We start from the raw sequence: 20631 nt of genomic DNA, 5'->3' as shown, positions 1-20631 counted from the left end.
CAAACTAGGACAAAATTTTCTTCTTGAGAAGAGATGGTCATAACATTCATAAATGAAATAGTGAATAAAAATAATTTAATGAGATTAAATAATGATAAACTAATGTTTTTTTCTCCAAATTTATTGCAAAATCCATTCAATGGAACAAAAGTTGTAAACTTTTTCCAAAGCTACCAACTCTAGGACAGATTCAGACCTACATTCACCAAAATAGCCATAACTTCTACAAAACGTAATGGAATTAAATCAAACCAAAACCAAAAGAAGGGTAACTCAAATACCTTTCTTAAAATTAACATAAAACTTGCCAAACCAAGATTCGATTCATTTCTATTCTCCTCAAAAATATTTCCAGCCATTCCAATCTATAAATAATGAAAATTACATGATATTTTTGTTAGAGTAAATAATTAATTTACTAATTATTTATTCCATTTACTTAAGCTTACTTAAGCTTACTAAGGTCAATGCATTCATTAATTAGTTGTAGTCTAGGATTTAGTTATAAGTTGTTGACAATACGGGAGTTTGTTCTTTCCTAAGTCATACTTATCATCTCACCTTGTTTGAGTATTTTCCACCTTATGTGGATGTATGCTTAGTTGTCACACTTATCTCCTAGCATCTTCTAGCTTGTTCTAGGAGATTTTTGGAGCTCTTTATATTCAGGCTACCTCATTGTACATCATTATCACATTCTCATTGTAAATACAATTTCATTATTTTTGCATACTTTTTGTCTCTCATGTCGATTTAGGGTTTTCCCCTTGCTCCATGCTCTCCTTCCTTGGCTTCCCTTTGATAGGTTTTCGCATACAGGTGATCTTGGGCATCTTCGGAGTTGGATTTCATCAACTCCAACAATTTCAATATTTTTTGCAATTCCTCTAATCATTGGATACCTCCTATGACTCTTGACATTCCCTTTTACATCAACTTTGCATATTGTCAAATTTTTGTGACAATAATTTATTACATAGTTGAAAACTTTTGCATTTTCTCATAAATGAGCTCCAAGACTCCTAAAACTATAAAAATATGGTAAATGAAACATAAAAACATTATTCCTATCATACTCTATGACATTTAATTACTTTTATTAGTCTTGACCATATGAACTTAAATGGACAACATTGACTATTAGAAATGCTTTAGAATAACTGTGATGGGGGGGGGTATGAATCAGTTATTCAAGGTCTAGATGTCCTATTCAAAATTTTCACTAGGTATAGTGGATCCATTCAACCATTCATTCATCCAAGCTTTAACTTATCTAATTAGCAAGTTACTATAAATCAACATGCAAGCATTAACACATGACACAATGATTTACGTGGAAACCCAATTTGGGAAAAACCACCAGTAACATGCTACTTAATTCTCACTCTTCTGAAGTGATGCCCTATGAAAGGCCTACCCTATTAAAGGCTTACAAAACACTATTAAATGTGACCTTGTCAGAGGATTTAGCCACCCTGTTAGAAGTGGGCCTGGTTAGAGGACTTTAGAACATTCACTTGGAATGTCACCTTGTTAAAGAATTTACAAACGGTTGTTAGGCTAACGTAAGTCCATAGGATTATTAGATCTAATAAAATTGCTAGAGAGTATTAGAAAATCTTGACCTGACTACAACATGCAACTTATTTTGCAGATCTTAGATCACTTCTTAGCTCATACTTTTGCCTGGCCTGCAATCTCTGCAACACTTGATAGCTTGCCCTTCTTTCAAGCTTTGTCTCCTTGAGTCCTCACACTCAATGTACTAGTGAAAACATCTCTTCATGACCACTCATAGAAGTAGAGCCTCTATGCTCTTCCTTCTCCTAGATGTCTCCTCCTTGACACCCTTCTAACCACATCACAAATTTGGCTCTTCAGCAACAACAATATCAATAGCTCTTTGCTTCTTGGTCTATGACTTCTTAAATAGAAGTCTTGGAGTACCTTTTCTCACTCAATTCTTCCATTTTTTTAATTTCAATTCGGCAAATATCATGAAAAACATAGTTGATGCCAAGTAACACAGTATGTGCCAAGCACCAATATTTAAATAGCGCTGAGCTGCTACATTATTTCAAAAGATGAAGATCAAACCCTCTTCATCAATCAACTAAGTGATAGTACTTGGATCTTATAAGAAAATATCATCCCTACAAATAGTAGATTTGACATCAATGACAAAACAATGATTGAAAATATTCTTTTACAACAATCTCCCTCTTTGATTTTCAACAACAATGAGCTTTTCAATCAAATTTCCAACAATCTCTCTCTTTGGCATTGATGGCAAACCAAACTGATCAACCATCAGACTAAACTATTCAACCAAATGCTAGCTAGGTTAGAATAGTGAGTCAAATGCCAAAAAGTAAATTGTAACATCACATCTCCTTCCACCATTCTAATTGCTTCATTTCAACTTCTCCCTCTTTGTTGTTGTATCCTTGTTCTTTGTCTTTCTCCCTCAGTATTGCTCAACTTCTAATGTTCTAATCAACATCTTACAACTTATACTTCTATCTTCTTTGATTAGTTTTAAATATCTTCTCCCTCTTTTCTGATTCTTTATCTTCAACAGTTGTTGATCAGTTGTCCACTTCTCCCTCTTTGACAACAATGCCAAAGACATATTAACATATTTAATATGCAAGTGTAGCTTTTACAAGTTTATTCAATGTCTCCCTTTGTCACCTTTCTTGTAACTAATTTAAAATTTCAGCACTTCTACTACTTTAGGCATGGATTCCAAAGTAAACATCCTCTGCGTCAATGTATAAAATCTTCAACATTCAGCTTATTTGATGCAGGGCATACTTGTCTTTTGGTTCAAGTAGCCTTAGCTAGGGGTATCACCCCTAACTTACCTCTAAGATACTCAAAAGCATCTTTCGGTAGTGCTTTGTAAAGATATCAGCAATCTATTCCTTTGAGCTAACATATTCTATCTTCACTTATTTGTCTTCCACCAGCTCTCTTACATAGTGATACTTGATTGCAATATCCTTAGTTTTAGCATGCATTACTGGATTCTTTGATATATTAATGGCACTTGTATTATCACAATAAAGTGTCACAAGCTCATTTACTTCTTCCTTCATATCTTGCAACAAATGTTTGATCCATACAATATTGGTGCAGTTTATAGTAGCTACCACATATTCAGCTTCAACAATGGGCTGTGAGGTGCAGCTTTGCTTTTTGCTGGTCCAAGTAATCAACCTCTTTCCTAAGAAAAGTGCTCCTCCACTAGTGTTTTTTCTCTCATCAATATTACCTCCCCAATCTGCACCAGTGTAGGCTTTCAGTTCAAACTTCTCATTTTTCTTGTACTATAAACCAAAATCATCAATTCCTTTTAGGTATCTTAATATTCTCTTTATTGCCATTAAATGATTTTCTCTAGGATTGGAAGAAAATCTTGCTACTATTCCAATAGCTAATGTAATGTTTGGTCTACTATGTACAACATATTGTAGCTTTCCAATCATTGACCTATACAATGTCTAATTTACTTTAGCAAATTCATCATTCTTAGATAGTTTATGGCCTGTTGCCATTGGTGTGCTGACTAGTTTTGAGTCTTCTAGCCCAAATGTTTTGAGTACTTCCTTGATGTATTTGGATTGGGTCACAAATATGCCATGCTTCAACTAATGTACTTTTAATCCAACAAAGAATTTGATTTCTCGAAACATTGACATCTCAAATTCATGCTTCATTTGATCAACAAAATCTTTGCATAAAACATCTTTTCCTCCAAATATTATATCATCAAAAAGGATTTTTGATATCAAAATGTCTTTACCTTCTTCAGCTTTGATGTACAAGTTTTTGTTCTCATCTATTCTCTAAAATCCTATTTTCACATACCATGCTCTAGGTGCTTGCTTCAATCCATAAAGTGATTTGTGTAGCTTGTAGACCATGTCCTTGTTCTTTTCATCAACAAATCTCTCTGGTTGTTCTCTGTAAACTTCCTCTTCTAGTATACCATTCAAAAAAGCAGACTTCACATCCATCTAGTAGACTTTGAAACCTTTATATTTAGCATATGCAAGTAATGTTCTTACTCCTTCCATTCTTGCAATAGGGGAAAATGTCTCTCCATAATCTAGTCCTTCTTCTTGTGCATAGCCTTTGCAAACTAGTCTGGCTTTGTTTCTTGTTATCTCACCATTCTCATCAAGTTTGTTTCTAAACACCCATTTCGTACCAATCACATTCTTATCAACTAGTCTGAGAACTAGAGACCATATTTTTTTTTCTCAATCTAATCTATCTCTTCGTCCATGGCTTTATACCAGTCATCATCTTGTAGTGCATCTTTCACTATTTTGTGTTCAACCTTACTCAGTAGACATGATTCACTTCTGAGCCTATTCCTTGTCATTGGTCTGACATCCTTGTCACCAATGATTTGATCTACAAGGTGATGTTTTCTCACATACTTGGCTAATCTAGGTTTAGTCTTTCTTTCCATGTTTGATCCTTTAACTTCAGAGTCATTTCATTCTTCTTCATCTGGCATTTCATCATTTCTTTCTTGCATACTATTTTTAGAATCAGAATGTGCATTTTCTACATTCTACAACTCAACTTTTGAATGTAGCTTGGCCTTTACAGGCTAAGACTCGGTAGATACTAAAGTTTGTTGTTGATTCCCAACTTGATTTGCAGCATTGTCTTCAACTATCATTGCTTCATAGAAGTATACAAAGGATCTATAATTATCTGTTTGTTTTGACTCATCAACTTGAACTTCTACATGCTCATCAAAATTTACATTTGCACTCTCCACAACTTTGTTAGTGTTAACATTCAAACACTTATATGCCTTACTTCTAGTGGAGTATCCAAGGAATATGCCTTCATCCCTTTTTGCATCAAACTTTCCATTTCTTGTATCTTTTAGAATATAGCATCTAAAACCAAATACTTTGAAATGTTTAACATTAGGTGAATGACCATACTATACTTTAAAAGGTGTTACATTTGTACCTTTCTTGACTTGAACTCTATTTAGTGTGTAGACTACAGTACTTACAGCTTCTCTCCAGTACTTTAGTGCAACATTTTTCTCCATCATCAAGGTTCTAGCACAGTCAATCACTAACCTATTCCTCCTTTCAGCAATACCATTCTATGGTGGAGTTCATGGTGCTGATGTTTACCTTTTGATACCTTTGTCATTGCAAAATATTTTAAACTCTCTTGATGTGAACTCACCTCCTCTGTCTAACCTTAGGCATTTCAAGTTCTTTCCTATTTCCTTCTCAAGTCTAGCCAAATACCACTTGTTTTTGCTTTAAGAATAGAGCAATCATCATCCTGGAGTAGTCATCTACAAATACCATTATGTATCTATCTCTTAGGTAGCTTTGCACTTCTATTGGGCCACATAAGTCTATATGGAATAACTCTAGTACTTCTTTGGAAGTGTATGCTTTGCTTTTGAAACTAGACTTAATCATCTTTCCTAGTTGACATTGTTTGCACATTGTATTTTAGGTTTCTTCAACCATGGCAACCCTCTGACTTTCTTTTTCTTGCTGATACTAATCAGATTATCAAAGTTAACATGACTTAGCCTTTTGTGCCATAACCACACATCATCAAGTCTAACAACAAGACATGTTGCATCTTCCATATCTAGGTAAAATAGATTACTCCTAGTTTGTTGACCTTTTCCTATCAAATTTTCATCAGTGTCATAGATCTTGGCAGTTTTGTTTCCAAAATCAACTTTGCAACCTTTATTGCCTAACTGTGATACACTCAACAAGTTGTAGTTCAATCCTTCAACATAGTATGCATTATCACATGAAATTTCCTCTGTAATTTTATAGAGCCTTTTCATTTGATTTGACATGGGTCATCATTATCAAATCTAACACTATTTCCATCATATTGAGTAAAGGTAATGAACTTACTTTTATCTTCTGTCATGTGATGTGAGCATCCACTGTCTATGATCCACTTATCATTCTTATTCACATAGGTAACCAATGTTGTTACTTCATCTTCATCTTTGTCTGATTCATCCTTCATGGCTACATAGACTACTTCATCATAATTCTCATCAGAGTCTTCTTCAACAATGTAGCATCTCTTGCCTTTCTCTTTGTTGTCATCTTCTCTTTTGTTCATGTACTTGTTTCCTTCTTTGTAGTTTTTCTTCTGTAGACATCTTGCAGCTATATGACCTACTTCATTGCAATTGAAACATATGATAGGGAGCTTACCTTTGAATTTTCCTTTACCTCTATGGAATCTCTTAGCTAGTAGTGCTTCTAACTATTCCACATCTTCCTCATCTGTGTTGCTATCACTGGATGCATGTTTTCCTTTTCTTCTTTTCTTGATTGATGTGTACTCCTTAGTATCTTTTATTGTCATCTTGGCCTTGAAAGTAGATTCAAGGTTCTCAAGTTTGTAGTTGTCAAAATTGGATAGCTCAAATGAAGTAAGTCTTCCCACTATTCCTTCAAAGGTTAGTGTGTTCCCTTGTACACAACTCAGCTCTTGGATGGCTAAAACTCTAATAGCATAGATAGGAAGTAGAGTTCTTAAGTATTTTTTGATGGTTGTTTCTTCTTCCAATTGTCCACCTAGACTTCTTATTGCACTCACCACTTCTTTCATTCTTGTAGCATACTAAGTAGCATTTTCACCTTCTTCCATCTTCATGTCATCAAACTTTCCTCTTAGGCTTTCTCTCTTTGCTCTCTAGACATTTTGATCTCCTCCATATATTTCTAATAAGGTTTTCCACATCTTGAATGCATTGTTATAGTCTTTGATGTCATTGTATTCGGCATAGCTAAGTGCAGAGTCAATCTCCAACATTGATTGGTTATGCTCCTTCTTTTTATTCAAATCATCTACAGTAAGAGGTCTTGTTGGAGTTACATGTTCTATTCCAATTGAGGTTTGTGCATAGTCACCTATTGATCCAAGGTTCAATTTCATCAAACTTTGTCATGCAGCAAAGTTGTCTTTGTTGAGCTTAGGAACTTCTCTCTTGGACATCTTGATCTTTCTGCTTCTAGTACCTTGAAACTAAATCAATGGATGGCTTTGATACCAATTGTTAGAAATGCTTTAGAATAACTAAGAGGCTAGGGGGGTGGTGAATTAGTTATTCAAGGTCTAGATGTCCTATTCAAACTTTTCACTAGGTAGAGTGGATCCATTCAACCATTCATTCATCCAAGCTTTAAACTTTATCTAATCAGCAAGTTACTGTAAATCAACACATAAGAAATCAACACATGACATAGTGATTTATGTGGAAACCCAATTTGGAAAAAAACACCAATAACATGCTACTCAATTCTCACTCTTCTGGAGTGATGCCCTATGAAAGGTCTGCCATGTTAAAGGCTTACGACACACTGTTAAATGTGATCTTGTTAGAGGATTTAACCACCCTGTTAAAAGTCGGCCTGGTTAGAGGACTTTAGAACATTCACTTGGAATGCCACCCTATTAAAAAAATTTCAAATGGCTATTAGGCCAACCTAAGTCCATAGGATTTTTAGATCTAATACAATTGCTAGAGAGTATTAACAAATCTTGACTTGACTACAACATACAACTTATCTTGCAGATCTCAGATCACTTCTCAGCCCATACCTTTGCCTGGTCTTCAATCTCTGCAACACTTGACAGCTTGCCCTTCTTTCAAGCTTTGTCTCTTTGAGTCTCCACACTCAATCTACTAGTGCAATCATCTCTTCATGATTACTTGTAGAAGAAGAGCCTCTATTATCTTCCTCCTCCTAGATGTCTCCTCCTTGACACCCTTCTAACCACTTCGCAGATTTGGCTCTTTAGTAGTAATAGTATCAGTAGCTCTTTGCTTCTTGGTCTATGACTTCTTAAATAGAAGTCTTGGAGTACCTTTTCCCACTTGATTCTTCCATTTTTTTAATTTCAATTCGCATGGATTGGGTAGGATTCATTGCATCTAACCCATATTCTATTTCCTTTAGAAACTTCTTGAATAATCCTTTAGAATTCACCCAAAAATGGTTTACATAGGATTCTATGCCAACAACTCATCATCCTTATCTTCCAACTCATTCACAAAATTCAATGTAACCACTATGTTGGCTTAGATTTGGTGAATCTTCATCTTTTGAAATAATGCAGCAGCTTGGCACTATTGAAACACTGGTGCTCAACACATATTGTGTTACTCGGCATCAACTGTGTTTTTCCTAATGCTCGGCTCCTTAAGATCACTCAGCACCAACTAAAAATTTTCTAATGCTTGACACCTAATCTTCACTTGGCACATGAAGATCACTCGGCACACACTAGAATTGTTTGTTACTCGGCTTCTACTGAAAATTTGCTCAGCTTCAACTAACTTGCTCGACACCCACTTATGATCTTAGTTTAAGCTTTGCAGTCAACCTTGTTACAACTTCTTCCTCCAATGTTTCTAAGTGTGACCAACCTCTGTATCCTTGAGTATTTCATCAATACATTACTTAACCATTGTCTTAATTGATCCTAGCACTTCATTACAACATCATAACTCAGCCTTTCCCTTAGGTTCTCTTGTTACATCTTGTTGATCAAATCCTCTTCATCAATCAACTAAGTGATAGTACTTGGATCTTATAAGCAAATATCATCCCTAGAAATAGTAGGTTTGACATCAATGACAAAACAATGATTGAAAACATTCTTTTACAACAATCTTCCTCTTTGATCTTCAACAACAATGAGCTTTTCAATCAGATTTCCAACATTGACAAGATTTTACAAATTGATTCCAAGGCTTAACTTAGCCTTACATGTTGACTCAAATATATTGGCAAAAATTAACTTGACATTTCAAAAAAAGGATTTAATGAGATATATATTCTTTATGTTCATTTTTCTAGGTGTTCTTGCACTAGTTCCTCACAACTTCACCTTGTTCATTCATTTTGTTTATGAATACCTATCTAGTTCCTATAACATTCTTGTCTTTGGGCCTAGGAATTAGTTCCCATATTTCATTCTTCACAACCTGATCTAGTTCTTCCTTCATTGCTTGAATCCAATGATCATCCTTGCATGCCTCATTTGTGCTCTTGAGTTCAACTTGAGAAATCAAACATAATTCCTCATGTACTTTGTTTCTTGTCATTACTCCTCTGTCTTTACTTCCAATAATCTTCTCTATGGGGTGATTCTTTGCCAAGTTCCTATTAGGTGTAGGAGTTGTTATCTCAACTCTCACCTCTTCTCTAGGTTTAGTTCTTTGTTCTCCTCTTTGCTCAATAATTTGTACATCATTTTGCAAATCATTGTTAGTCTTAAAGAAAAATTCCACATTTTCTTTAAAAGTTCTAGAATTTTCTTCTTCCTCATCAGAATTATAATCCATTAACTTTTCTTTAACTTCAAACTTTTCATCCAATTTCACATTTGCACACTCAACAATTGTCTTAGTTCTATTATTAAAACATCAATATGATTTTCTTTTGAATGAATAGCCAAGGAACATACCTTCATCATTTCTTGGATCAAACTTAACAATATCATCTCTCTTTATGTAGCACTCACTATAAAAAATTCTAAAATACTTCACTAAGGTTGTATGACCAAACCATAGTTCATAAGGAGTCTTGTTTGTACCTATTTTTGATTTGCACTCTGTTCATGATGTATACTATTGTATTGACTACTTCCCTCCAAAATGTCTTGGATGCATCATTCTCAACCATTATTGCTCTTGTTGCCTCTGATACTAATCTATTTCTCCTTTTTATTATCTCATTTTTCTCAGGGGTCTTGGGTGCTGATAACTATCTATTAATTCCATTTTTTTCAAAAAACATGTGACAGTCTCTAGAAGTAAACTCTCCACTTCTATCTGGTCTCAAACATTTAATCTTTACACCATATTCATTCTCAACTCTATTCTTAAATATCTCAAATTCTCAAATGTCTCATATTTTTCTTTTAAGAAACGCTACCTACATGATTCTAGTGAAATAATCAATAAAAATCATAAAATATCTTTCTCCATAGAATCCTCTTATTTTTAGAGGGCTACTAAAGTCTATATGAACAATCTCCAACTTCTCTGTAGTAGTGAACTTCTTGCTAGGAAATGATACCTTCTTCTACTTAGCCATGATACATTCTTTGCAAACAACATTAGAAAGCTTCATGCTTCTAGGAAAATATTTGATTGCAAATGTACTACTTTGCTTTACAATGTTATCAAAGTTTATATGATAGAACCTTCTATGCCATCACAAACTTTAATCTACTTTTGCAACCAAACAAGTCATCTCCCTAGGATTCAATTGAAATAAATTACCTCTAGATCTTGTACCTACCCCAATCAACTTACTATTCTTGTTTTTGATAATACAAGTCTTCTTTGTAAAATGTAACTAATAACCTTTGTCAACCAACTATCTAACACTCAACAAGTTATGCTTCAAACCATCAACAAAGTAAACATCATCAATGTTAGTCTTTCCATCAAGAGTAATAGATCATATCTCAGTGATGTGACAAGCTCCATTGTTACCAACTCTAACATTACCTCCATCATGATTTTCGAATTTGACAAAATTGTTCATATCACTAGTCATATGATGTGAACAATTGTTATCAATAATCCAATTAGATTTCTTTTGAACTTGAGAGATTAGGGCCTTTTCTTCTCTAATTTCAATTTTAGAAATCTCTTCTTTTATATCCACAAATCCTAACTCATCATCACTTTCACTCTGAACTCTTGCCTCAAATTCATCATCTTTCTTTGCATACAAACAATCTTTAGGTCTTCTAGGTTTGAAATTTCTCTTATACTTTTTCTCTCTTTTAGGACACTTAGAATCATAACGACCAAATTCATTAAAAGTCCAACATTTAAAAATTTTCTTACCATATGGTTCTCTTCTCACAATCAAGTTTATTCCTTCCTCAATCTTCTTGTCTTCTTCTCATCTAGATCTGTTCTCGCTAGCATAATCTCCATGGGTACTTTCACTTATCGATAAACAAGGACAAACACTTAATGCACTAAAAGTTCTCTCCACTTTTATCAATTCTCCAGATTGCCTTAGACTTGATTCTGCTACGTCCAACCTTGTAAACAAATTTTCTCGAGTGAACTTCTTAGTATAGGGCATCAAAAGTTCAATCATCTATGTTACTTGCTTGAATGGAGGTTTCAAAGTTTTCATAATCTTCCATACAATCTCATCTTCTTCTTTGGATCCATTATAGGGCTTAATTCCTACAACAATCTCATATATTCTACCAACATAGCTTCTCACAGATTCATCTTCCATCATTTTAGCATCTTGAAACAAACATATCCAATTCTGCAATCTTACTATTTTTGCATGTTTATCTCCTTCAAAAGTAGATTCTAAATCTTTCCAAATCTTATCAAATCTTTCTAGTGATTTTACTTGACTATACTCATTTTTAGGAAGAGTTGTTAAGAATGCTTCTCTAGCTCACATATTGCACATAAATAGATCGCTTTCTACAATTTTCAGCCTTATTAATCCTTAACCATATAAGTAATATAATCAGCAACCATAAAAAGATACTCATACACAATAACACCAAATATGTTAACTAAGTAAACCCTTGACTCTCAGTTATTATCAATTATTTGTATAATATTTCATATTATTTCTTCTATTGTGCAAGTTATTTCATTACAAGTGGTATTAGAGCATGATCTTGGCACCATAGAGGCAATATTTTTTTCTCAACATTAGGGCAATTTTGGGAAGAGCATTACTTTCAGATTTTAACTGATTTTTCAAAGATTTTTAAAGGGTTTTTTAATACCATATTAAAGAAGCTATAGTCCAAAAATTAGAGGAATTAGAGAAAATTTGAGAAAATTATTGTAGAATTATTATTTCTACACAATTTATTGAGATCTTCATATCTCTCACATCTTGCCAAATTGGAGTATAACTTGTATTGGGTTTTTGAATACATAGTAGAGTAGCCTAAATTTAAAAGCTTAGAGAAATTGAAAAAAGAAAAGCAAGATATTGCAAAATTTGGAAAATTCTCTCTCAAGGCAGCAAATTTGCTAATTTTTTAAGGATTTTTTCTGAGTAAGGGTATCTTGGCCCTAGTAAGTTACAATTAAAAATAAATAAAATAATTTACATTTCATTTGTGTGATTTACTTAAAACATATTGGTTTCCATCATGACAGGGCCTTCAATAAGAGGCAAAACGAATGCTACCACACCGAAGAAATCCTCTAATCAAGATTGGGAAGCAACAAAGAATAGTAATTCCAATGGGGAACCTAGTAAGTTCAAGGAAGAGGTTAAGAGGGATATGTGTAACCTATGAGGAGATATATCAGATATATGAAGCATGTTAAGTACCTATATGAATGAAACAAGGAAGGAGCTCTCAAGCAATCAAGGTGAAACCTTCAAGTTGACTAATAATGAAACACATTTTAATAATCCTATAGGATCTAGGAATTTTTTTTCAAAGGTGGATATGCACAAATTTGATGGCAAGGAGCCTCTAACATGGATAAATCAAATGGAGAATTTTTTTGAAGTACATCAAATCCCGTATAGACAAAAGGTCATGATGGCTTCCTTATACCTAGAACCAAATCAATTCATTTGGTATCATTGGCTTTGTACTCATACTCATAGGAGGAAAAAGGGTCTCATTTTATCATGGTTAATTTTTATAAAAAGAACTCCAAGCACAATATAGCAATAGTGTGACAGAAAACTTTTTTAGCCAACTTGCTAAGCTTCAACAAATAGGATCAGTTAAGGATTATATTCCAAAATTCCAAAAACTATCCTTAAGAGTGAATACAATTGTAGAGGAGAACTTGAATGCTTTATTCTTGCGTGGTCTCAAGGATCACATTCAACATGAGGTACGCATGTTTTGTCCTAGCTTAGTAAAAGAGTCTTTTATATTGGCATGCAAGGTAGAGGAGAAGTTCTTGATTCCTAGAAAGCAAGGGGCTAATGTGACAAGAGAAAAAGGATATTCAACACGTTCTCTTCCTCAACCTACTAGGTTAACTCCACAACAAATTGATGAGAAAAGAGAAAAAAGTTTGTGTTTCAATTGTGATAGAAAACATAGTTGAGGACATAAATGTAGAGAAAAAATTGTTCTATATTGAATGTCCAAGTGAGGAAGAAGAGGATGAGCCCATATTAGAGGAGGATAGGGAGTTAGGTGAGGAATCACATGATTCTCAACCAGTCATTTTTTGTCATGCACTTTCAAGTATCAGTGCACCACAGACTCTCAAGATAGTGGGTTTCTTAAAGAAGCACAAAGTAATTGTGTTGATCAACTCAGGTAGTACTCATAATTTCATCAACAAAAAGTTGGCAACTCTTCTAAATTGTTTTATATATCCATCCCCAGAGTTTTAGGTTTTGATTATAGATGGGGGCATAGTTAGTTGTTCAGGGAAGTGTCATAGCATCAAATTATCTATGGGAGATTATCAACTTGATACTCCAATATATGCAATATCCGTGGGTATGACAGATTTTTTTTAGGAGTACAATGGCTTACTACATCAGAAACAATTGAGATGAACTTCCAAGAACTATTCATGTGCTTTCAATCAAAAGGAAAGATAGTGGAGCTAAGGGGATTGAAGGAAAAATCTCCACAGATGGTAAGCTCTCATCAAATGAAAAACTTTCTTAAGAAAGGTGCAGATGGATTTGTGGCCCAGCTATGTTCATTAGAAGTCTCTCAATATAATGCTCTTACTCATTCAGATTTACAAGCAATAATTGATCATCACTCAGTGATTCATGGAGATATGCCTAAATGACTTCCTCCTAAGAGGGATCATGACCATGCCATATAACTAGTTCCAGGGAGCCAACCACTGAACATCAAGCCTTATAGGTACCCACAAATACAAAAAAGTGATAGAAAAAATTGTTGAGGAAATACTAGAGGCAAGAATTATTAGGCATAGTGAAAGTGCATACTCCTCACCTGTTTTGATGGTGCATAAGAAGGATGAAACTTGGTGCATGTGTCCAAATTATAGAGTGCTCAATAAGTACACCATTAAAGATAAGTTTCCTATTCTAGTCATTGATGATCTTCTAGATGAATTAAATGAAGCTATGTATTTTACCAAGTTAGATCTTAGATTGGATTTTCACCAAATTTGGATTAAGGAGGAAGATATTTGTAAGACAACATTTTGAACACATGAGCATCATTATGAATTTTTGGTGATGCCATTCAATCTTACCAATGCACCATCTATATTCCAAAGTTTGATGAATTCCATTTTTAAGAGGTTCTTGAGAAAGTTTGTGTTAGTGTTTTTGATGATATACTAATTTATAGAAAGACTTGGGAAGAACATTTCCAACATGTAGATCAAGCATTGCAATTACTCAAAGATCATCAACTCTATGCTAAGCCATCCAAGTGTACTTTTGGTCTTAAGGAGGTGGAGTATTTGGGACACATAGTTTCAGATGAAGGAGTAAAGGTGGACCCTAACAAAATTAAGGCTATCATGGAATGGCCTATTCCAAAAAATATTAAAGTGTTGAGGGGTTTCTTGGGATTGACAGGATATTATAGAAGATTTGTGAAGATTTATGGTCGTATAGAAGCACCCCTTACCACTCTATTGAAGAAGGATTCTTTTAATTGGAATGAATCTGCTAATGTATCATTTGAGCAATTGAAAAAGGATATGTGTACCAACTCCAGTGCTTGTCATTCCAGACTTCACCAAGGAATTCATTGTGGAATTTTATGCTTCTGGAAATGGGATAAGAGCAGTTCTCATGCAAGAAGGTTGACCAATTGCTTTTAAGAGTCATCAATTAAAAGTTAAAAATCAACTCAAACCTATTTATGAGAAGGAAATGCTAGAAATCCTTCATGAATTTAAAAGATGGAGGCCTTATTAATGGGTCAACAATTCAAGGTTAAGATAGATCATGATAGCCCAAAATAAATTTTGGAACAAAGGCTATCGTCAGAAGAGCAACAAAAACAGGTCACTAAGATGTTGGGATATGACTTTAAAATTGTATACAAGAAAGGGAAGGAAAATATTGTGGTTGATGCACTTTCTAGTAAAGACAAAAAAGATAAAGCCTTATTATGTGCCCTTTCAATATTATAAGAAAATTGGGTGGTAGAAGCCAAATAAGAGTGGCAAAATGATGTTGCAACAAGTAATCTTATCTAGCAAATAAAAAGTGACCCTAGTAGTTCAGATAACTTTTGTTTAAATGGGGATATTCTTTGGTATAAAGAGCATTTGTATCTCTACAAGAATTCCACTCTTAAACACAAGATTCTCAAAGAACTACATGAGTCCCCAATTGGTGGTCATTCAAGATTTTTGAAGTCATATCATCTGGTCAAGAAAGATTTTTTTGGGAAGGGCTAAGAGGTGATGTTCAAAAATTTGTGGCTAAGTGTTTAATTTGTCAAAGAAATAAGGGGAAACAACTAAGACACCAAGTCTCTTGCAGCCTTTTATCTATTCCTAGCCAACATTGGGAAGAGGTATCCATGGACTTCATCACAGGGCTTCCCAAATCTAAAGGTCATAATGTCATCATGGTAGTAGTTGATCACCTCACTAAATATGCACATTTCATTGCATTACCAAATCCTTTTATAACAACTATAGTGGAAAAAATTTTCTTGGAGAATATCCAAAAGCTACATGGCACACCTAAGGTTATTGTTAGTAATCATGATCCTATCTTTACTAGTCATTTTTAGAAAGATTTATTTTCATGTTTGGGTACTTAATTGGCTCATAGTTCTTCATATCATCCTAAATCACATGAGCAAACTGAGGTTGTCAATAAATGTTTGGAAGGATATCTACATTGTTTCACTTTAGAAAAATAATCTCAATGGGTGGATTAGCTACCTCTTGCAAAATGGTGGACAATACTTCTTTACATAGCTCATCATAAATGTCTCCATTTTTGGCACTTTATACATATCATCCTCCTTCCATCACATCATCATTAAAGGTGTCGCCAAGAGTTTAGGTAGTAGAGGACCACTTGCTTCATCAACAACAAGTACTTTTAGGACTCAAGGAGAATTTAGCTATGACACAGAATCAAAAGAAACAACAAGCAGACCAACATTGTAGTGAAAGAAATTTTGAAGTTGGGGACTAGGTCTTCTTGAGATTGCAGCCTTATAAACAAATCTCAATGAAGTGACAAAAAAAGAACAATAATTTGTCTCCAAGAAATTATTGACCATACCAAATCATGCAAAAGATTGATAGTGTTGCCTACAAGCTTGAGTTGCCACCAACAACAAAGATACATCCAGTTTTTCATGTTTCTTGTTTAAAGAAGGTAATTGGGCAGAATATTCCTACTCAAACAGTAGTACCAAAACTTGATGAAGGAAGGATAATTTTGGAACCAGAATGCATTCTTCAAACACGCACAAAGAAGTTGAGGAACAAAACAATGACTTAATATCTCATCCAATGGAAGAATTTACTAGTTAAAGAGGCCACATGGGAGGATGAGGAGTTCATTCAAAAGAATCTACACTTGGTTAGCATTGAGGACAATTCTTTGTTCAAGAGAGGGAGCATGCTACACCCTTAATATTAGTGTATATAGGGTTACATATAGTCAACTTGTGGCTATCTTAATCCTTAATTAAGTCATGTTATCATTATTATATTATTATTTAGTTAGGTAGGTCAGCCTAGGTGTTATGTAGGGTTGTGTCTATTCAACCTAAGCATAATTAGGTATATACAGGAGGTTGTGAGTCTTATTTCAACATCATATTGGGAAGTGTGTTCTCATTGGAGATATTTGGAGGTTTCCCCCTTGAAGTGGCCTATTACTCTCAGTTATTATCAAGTATTTATATAATATTTCATATTATTTCTTCTATTTTGCAAGTTATTTCATTACAGTATACCATCAACATTCATGCTAGCAACAATAGTAACCATCAAATTTAGGAGTATCATTGGACTTACTACTTTTACTCTATAGACATTAGCTATGTGTCTAAATTTTCTACAATGATAGCATGTATGTTTCTTTGGCGAGGGGATTTTTGTAGACTTTTCATTTTTTCAATTTGTTTATATGATTCTCCTTGCTTGGTATAGCCTAGTCTTGAAGTGTCTCTTAGTGGCCTTTGCCCTCTTAGTTATTGATGTGTTTTATTCTTATATTTTCTTCTAATATCCTTAATATTTCATTTACTTCCTTCTGTGATGTCAGTTCAATTTTCAATTTTTCATTCTCAATTCTTAGTTCAATAATTTCTTCCATCTTTCTCTCAATGTCATGGTTTCCACCTAGTAGATGGTTTACCATATCATAGTGGTTCTAATTCAACCTAATGATTTCTTCATTTTTACAATCCATTCTTGTTGTAATTTGTCTCTTGTCTTCTTCAATCATTGTTTTCTCATCCTTAGTTTGTCTCTTTTTTCCAACGCTTCACAAATTCTTGTAGATTGTACTTCTTGTTCTAATTTCAGTGATTTCATCTACTTGTTAGGGATATGGTTTTTCTCAAACATATCAGCTATAAAAACATTATATTCTTCAGACATGTTTCTATCGAATATTTCCTCAATCCTTTCCTCCTAATAGGTTGTGCCCAGGGCAATCCCCATTTCTTTATTCAATGTCTACTTCAATTTCTTCTTGATCGAGATCATTGATTTGATTTAGGGCTATCCTTAGTTCCAATTTCTAATTCTCAATAGTCTTGTCAAGCATATACATTTCCATATCTCAGATCTTTTCTCTAAGGTGGTAAAACCCTTGAATGAAAGAACTAGCTCTTATACCAATTTTTGGATTATATAGGAAAGGTATGATGCTGAGAGGGGTTGGCAAGGGAGTGAATCTATATCCTTTAAAACTTTAACCTTTAACCAAAATTTGTAATGCCCTTGTTCTTTTTCAAAACTTGGTAGGCATATACCATTAACCACAATACTTGAAAATAAAAGCAACTTTATATTATGCTAACTTGCATGAATCATGAAAATATAAACCATAAAATTATTGACACAAAACACAAGTATTTGGTCATGCAGAAACCCTCAATTAGAGGGGAAAATACAATACAGATGGTACCCAAAAATCTATTACTACTATAGTAAGAGGGTACCTTGTTAGAGCTACACCATATTTTCACTTCTGGTGACTTGCTCTGCTAGGAGTAATACAAATGGATCTTCTAGGATCTACCTTTTCCAAGGATTTTACAACACTATACAAAGTGTGTACTTGGTTAAGAGATTTGTAATCAGATTGTTAGGACTACCTCATGAAAAGATTTAATATGCTATAATGGTTAGAGAATAACATTGAAATTGATCTATATTATGCAAATTACTTTGCCAATCAAACCCCTCTTCTGCTCACTGATTTATCACCTCTGGTGACTAATATCAAGTCCTTCCTTATGTTGCTTGAATCTCTAAACTCTGTTAGATTCAAAAATTCATTCTTCTAGCATAATTCCTTCTCAGCATAGCATAAACAATAGTAAATGATTGATATCTTATCTTAGCAACAACTTTAAACTAACCATTGTAGATCTTTAAATAGTGTTCTTTTTGCCTCTTATGAATTTTGACCTAACTAGGGTTTTAGAATTCTTTAGAATGTACTATAGATCAAAATCAATGATCTAGAATAATCCTTGTTCCATACTTTTCCTTTTTGTCATTTCATTGGCCTTCTTTGTCTTGAAACCATAAACAATCAATACACATTTATCAATAAATCTTCCAAATCTTTACCTTGATTTGTGTAAATCATGTTTGTCACTTAGTAGGTTCATTTTACATCAAATTTTGTACCATTGTAAACGTTTATGTTCCCCCTATATAACCCAGTGTATACTAGGTTTCTACTATGTTGTCACTCGATGTCCTTCAGACTCGATTATGCTTGTAATGCTTAGTGACTTATGTGCTCAGTTAGTATTAAAGTACTTGGTATGTACTAAGCTCGATTATAACTAAAAAACTTATACTTCTCCCTATCCTTATGTTTAGGCAATACAATGGAACTTGGTGATAGTGTTCACCAACTACTATCTTCTTCCTTCATCATTAATTGTTTGACACTAATGACAACATGAATGTGACTTAGGAGTAGCACAAAGCACAAATGAGACTAATCTTCTTATTTCTAAGGGATAATGATAATTTCCGTTGGCTTTGAAGATAAGGAAACAAGTTAAGTGGGCTTTTAATGTTGGAGGAAACTCCATGATGAAACATCTTTGAGTTGGATTAGTACTAGGATGGATGATAAGTGTATTTATAATGAACAAGGAATATAGTTATAATTAGTAACATTATGGATATACTATAATGTTACTAAAATTTATAATAGTTATATATTATGATAAGTATATATTTGTATAATATTTATAGAGTACAATATACTTCATAATACTTATATATAATAATTGAAGCAACTCCTTTTGTTAATTGTTATCTTGTGTTATTACTTATAAAATGTATCCTTTATGGTTTATGTTTTACAGTTGTATAATGATTATTTGTACACATTTTGTAATTATTTTAATTATAGTTTTGACTTATTTTATGACAAATAAAGTGGCTCCACTTTTAAGTGTATCATAGTCAAAATAAATAGGAAGAACATTTTAACAATAAATAATAATAAATAATTGACTAATAAACTAAAAAGTATTCATGTAAAATTCAATATTGGAACTATTGCAAAATAGTATCATCTTAAACAATAGTATCAAATAGCTATACAAATCAGTTGGGTCCACTATTGACTTTTGCTATGTTCAAACTAAATATAAATGACTCAATAAATTGTGGGTAGCTTACATCATATTAATACTAATGTAAAAGATTATCATCCAAAATAGATAAAGTGTTTTGTATGTTTTGTAACAATATTAAAATTAATATTTACTTTACATAGCATAAAACACACCTATTTTAATTCTTCTCTCATAGTAGCATATTTAACATTTAAGAATTCTAGAGTCAAAATATATAGGAAAAGGATTCTAACAATAACAAGAGACATAATGTGTCATAGTTCCTGCCTAATGCATAATGATTGTAGAGGTGTAGGTGAGTGAGAATAAGGTTAAATAGTTCTAAATTAGCATTGTGAATGCATTAATTTTTGCTTAGAAATGCACTTGTGATCTGATAGGATGGCTCATATTTTTTCATAAAATAAAGTAATTTTTAATTATGAAATAATATCTATATAATATAATATGTACATTTGTAAATAATAAATAGATGTAATACATATAAATTTGATGTTATAATGTGATATAAATAAGAAACATAATATAACTATTTAATTTAATACATAGTTTATAAAAACTTAATAATAATTTATATATCTTTTAGAATTGATTTTTTTTTCTTTGTGGTTATTTCCTTTAATATGTTTTTTTTATATAAAATATAATTATTAATTTAATATTGAAATGTACATTTAAGCTTTAAATATATTTAAACTAAATGATAAATTGTTTAAATAAATAATAATAATAAATGATATAATTTTTAAATTGTAACACTTATCAATTATACATATTACAAACACT

Source organism: Cupressus sempervirens, chromosome 10, assembly GCF_028749045.1.
Source record: "Cupressus sempervirens isolate cs-2001-9-10 chromosome 10, ASM2874904v1, whole genome shotgun sequence".
Lineage (NCBI taxonomy): Eukaryota > Viridiplantae > Streptophyta > Pinopsida > Cupressales > Cupressaceae > Cupressus > Cupressus sempervirens.
The sequence above is the reverse complement of the archived record's forward strand: the minus strand, read 5'-3'. Positions refer to the sequence as shown.